The following is a 4,331-nucleotide window of genomic DNA, read 5'->3' on the forward strand; positions in this document are numbered from 1 at the left end:
TATATAGATATTATATATACACACCATTTGGTAATTGTTAGCATCAGGATTGAATTGGAGTAAAATTTTTATCTGCAGTTCCAGAACGGATCAAAAATGCATCCAAATGTATTCCAAAAGTATTTTGGGCTCACACCGCAGCGTTCAGTTCCAGAGCCTGAAAAAAAAAACTGCAGCAAGCCCCATTTTTCCTGCTCTGGAACGCATGCAAATGCATAAAAAATGAATGCAAACGTCATAGAACGCACTGAAAGCCCATTTAAAAAGCTGATTTCAGTTTCTAGTCGATGGTTTAGTTCCGATATACAGGCGGTCCCCGGGTTACATACAAGATAGGGACTTTAGGTTTGTACTTAAGTTGAATTTGTATGTAAGTCGGAACAGGTACATTTTTTAAGTGTAACTCCGGGCAAAAAAACTTTTGTAGTTTTGGATAGCATAGGGAAGGGTCACGTTTGCTTTGCTGTCTGTTCCTATTGTTCAGCAGATTAGAACTTTGATTTAAAATGACACACCAAAAAAAGTTTTTTTTCTATTTTTAATTTCATTTTATATACTTTATTTGTTTTGCATTTTTAATTTTTATTTATTTAACTTTTTTTTTGTCTTATGTCATTTTTTTTTTTAATGCTGGGAGCATAAAAAAAAAAAAAGATTTGATAAATTCCCCCTCTATGTGACATGGAGGAAACGACAATCTTTCTGTTCCTCCATCCGCCTCTTCTCACACTTCTTCTGATCTGTATTTGGACTTTTCGGAGTAACTTCTGAAAATGCATCGGCTCGTTTCCTGTCCTCTATACGCGGGTACGAGTCCACGTAGGATACCGACGCGGCAGGCAAATCCCCCTTGGTGTCAGGAAGACGGACCCTTTGTGCGTGAAAACGGAGAGTTCCCTTTCCCCCAGCGCAGCGGTTACACAACGTCACAGATACATGACTAAACTTTGACACACGAGAGCCTTGTCCACGCCAGCTGAAATTTGAAAGCAGACAGCAAGTTCCTTCTCTGAGTGTTGAACGCAGAGGGAAGGCGAGGAAGAGATTGTGACATCATCCTCCCATTTTTGAATGTGTGCTGCGCTACCCACTACCGCCCAATAAATCCAAAATCCTGCAAATCTCATCCACTCAATGAGCTCTTTCCATCACCATTACTACACATAGGGGGGGAGCAGCTGTTGCACGGCAACCAATCAGCTTCTCTCTTTCAATTTCAAAGCTTAAGGCCTCATTGACACTGGAATCGGCCGGCATGTACAGCAGGGCCGTATCGGGCAGCTCCCGGGAAGGACAGGTGCTGCGCGTGATTAGTACGCAGCCCCTGTCCTTCTCTATGGGACTACGCGGCCGTACGCCCCCCCTACGCTCACCTCAAGTGCAGGTCCGTAGGGGTGCGTGTTTCCTGGCCCGGACGCAGATAGGATCCATCCTGCAGCCTTACTTGGCTTGGTTGCTTTGACTTGGTGGTTTTTTGTAGAACAAAGGCATCACAATCCTGCATTGTGCCCGACACCTACGCAGGGTAGCGAGCTGTACCCCTTAACCCACACCTTCTGGAACCAGAAACGTTAAAGTATGTGTAAACCCAAAAACAGACCTGTCATCTATTGCAGCTTACCGCTCCTTAGATATGGTGGCAGCATTCGGTTTCTTTTTTTTATGCTTCTCTCCCTTTATTTTGACCTGCTGATCCAGCCAGTAACACACGTCCTGTCTAGGAGTGACTCCACTATCTAGGAGGAGCAACAGAGCCGCCATGATGGATCGCTTTCAGAGGGAGGCGGAGCAATGGCTGGCTGGCGTTCAGGAGGCAATACTGCTGCCTGCAGGGTTTTGTTTTTTTAAATCCCACTACTGCAGAGGAGGGCAACTCCTGTTCTATCGAAAAGTCCGACTTGTCGAGTTCTCCGACTGGTGGCGTCACAGCCGGTGACTGCCAGAAGGAGCTACTGTGCGTGCCCATAGAATCCATGTCGAAATCTCTAACTATTGCCACTGCGTGGCGCCGTCGAATTCTATAACCACGCTCGGCACTGCGCGGCTATCGGCTCCTATAACCTACATGAAATATCACTTTGTACAAGGTTAGAGAATCCGACGCACCTGCGCGGCTATCGGATCATCGGCTCCTATAACCTACATGAAATATCACTTTGTACAAGGTTAGAGAACCTTACGCACCTGCGCGGCTATCGCCTCATCGGCTCCTATAACCTACATCAAATATCACTTTGTACTAGGTTAGAGAATCCGACGCACTGCGCGGCTATCGGCTCATCGGCTCCTATCACCTACGGCAGATATAACTTTGTACTAGGTTAGAGAATCCGACGCACTTGCGCGGCTAACGGCTCCCATCACCAACGGCAGATATAACTTTGTACTAGGCTAGAGAATCCGACGCACCTGCGCGGCTATCACCTCATCGGCTCCTATAACCTACATGAAATATCACTTTGTACTAGGTTAGAGAATCCGACGCACCTGCGCGGCTAACGGCTCCTATCACCTACAACAGATATAACTTTGTACTAGGTTACAGAATCCGACGCACCTGCGCGGCTATCGCCTCATCGGCTCCTATCACCTACAGCTGATATAACTTTGTACTAGGTTACAGAATCCGACGCACCTGCGCGGCTAACGCCTCATCGGCTCCTATCACCTACAGCAGATATAACTTTGTACTAGGTTACAGAATCCGACGCACCTGTGCGGCTAACGGTTCCTATCACCTACGGCAGATATAACTTTGTACTAGGTTAGAGAATCCAACGCACTGTGCGGCTATCGGATCATCGGCTCCTATCACCTACAGCAGATATAACTTTGTACTAGGTTACAGAATCCGACGCACCTGCGCGGCTATCGCCTCATCGGCTCCTATCACCTATGGCAGGTATCACTTTGTACTAGGTTATACAATCTGATGAGCCAATGGCCGCGCAGGGGCAGTGGCAACAGTTACAGAATCCGGCACAGATTCCATGGGCACGCGCAGTAGCTCCACCTGCTGTATATCTCCTACTGGCAGTCACCGGATGTGCCGTCACCAGTCGGAGAACTTGATAAGTCGCAGCTTTCAATAGAACACCGGCCCTCCCATGAGGCATTGGAAGACTGACAGCCACAGGCATGACTCCCAGAGGCATGTTGGGATTCGTAGTTAAAGCGCAGCTGGTGGGCCGGAGTTGCAGCCCGGTCCCATGCGTTGCAATAGTGGCAAAAGGCGACATGCTGCATATCTTTTGCCGCAAGCATCGCAGCTGAGCGGACAACCGACAATCAACCGTTTAAACCCCGTGATGTGAGCGGATATTTGGGCTTTTCGCTGCAATGTTCACTGCCAATCCAGAAATGTCCCCCCAGTACCTTTTCCTGCCACTAGATGTCCTCAGTCTGATGACCGGCATTATACAGCCCACTTCCTCTGAGCCCAGGTCATTCCAGACCCGCCCCCTGCCTGTGATTGGAAAATGAAAGCAGAAGCAGCACAGTGATTAGCTCATCTCTCTCCTCCTATCTGCATGCTCCTTGCCAGCACATGAACTGATTGTCCAGCTACTTGTAGTTAAATCATTCAAGAATATACATGTATCTACTGCATTCATTTGTCTTTTCTATCTTGATCCTGCCAGAAATCCAGAGAGCTGACAAACTTCCTGCAAGTCTTGCAGTGTTATTCGGAATATGAGGTCACAGAAAGTTATCAGGAATCGTTAGGACTACAGAACACCTCTTTTCCATGTTATTAGAAGAGAGGAGAGGTGCGCTGTAGTCCTGCCCTAAGGTGACAACACTCCCCCACGACTGCAGTAAAGTAAGGGAGTGTTGTCACCCAAGGACAGGAAGTGTTACTTGCAGTAATCAGGGAATGAATAGGAATGCAGCCAGCATATGTAAGGAAGCTGCAATATATTGTTATTTTGGGGGTTAGATACACCCCAGGAAGCGTCCACATATCTAAATACAAAGCAGTGACATAAAGGGGTTCTCCTCATCTAGTTAAAGGCAAAGTCCATTTACATAGGATGTCAGTGTAATGGTGTAACCCTTATGGCGACACAGTGGGAAGTTAAAGGGGTACTCCACTCAAGAGACACACAGTGATCAGTGAAATGGTCATTCGCCCCGACACAGGGAAGAACATTCAGGTGACACATAGCAACAGCTTGATAAACAGAGAAGTGTTAAAGGGCCAGGCAGGCCCAGCATACCGGTAGTAGGACAGCAGGCCATTGCTCAGCACGAACCAGCGCCTCTGGTAACCCTTGATGTAGTTGGTCCATTTGAAGAGCCAGCCCTCCCTGGCAGAACCGGACCCGGTG

The 4,331-nt window shown here is 47.6% G+C and overlaps 1 protein-coding gene and 1 long non-coding RNA gene across 2 annotated transcripts in view; one reads left to right on the plus strand and one right to left on the minus strand.

Moving 5' to 3' along the window:
* The window catches only part of OSBP (oxysterol binding protein), a 47,920-nt gene extending 43,595 nt beyond the window's left edge, over nucleotides 1-4,325 (minus strand). Inside the window, exon 1 of the mRNA XM_018568981.1 lies at nucleotides 4,221-4,325. The gene's annotated coding sequence lies outside the window, so the exon portion shown is untranslated. The remainder of the gene's footprint in view (nucleotides 1-4,220) is intronic.
* Nucleotides 4,245-4,331, plus strand: part of LOC108797395 — a 1,083-nt gene continuing 996 nt past the window's right edge. Inside the window, exon 1 of the long non-coding RNA XR_001941883.1 lies at nucleotides 4,245-4,328. This is a non-coding gene — a long non-coding RNA (uncharacterized LOC108797395). The remainder of the gene's footprint in view (nucleotides 4,329-4,331) is intronic.

Source organism: Nanorana parkeri, unplaced genomic scaffold, assembly GCF_000935625.1.
Source record: "Nanorana parkeri isolate BGI_ZX_2015 unplaced genomic scaffold, ASM93562v1 scaffold1269, whole genome shotgun sequence".
Classification (NCBI taxonomy): domain Eukaryota; kingdom Metazoa; phylum Chordata; class Amphibia; order Anura; family Dicroglossidae; genus Nanorana; species Nanorana parkeri.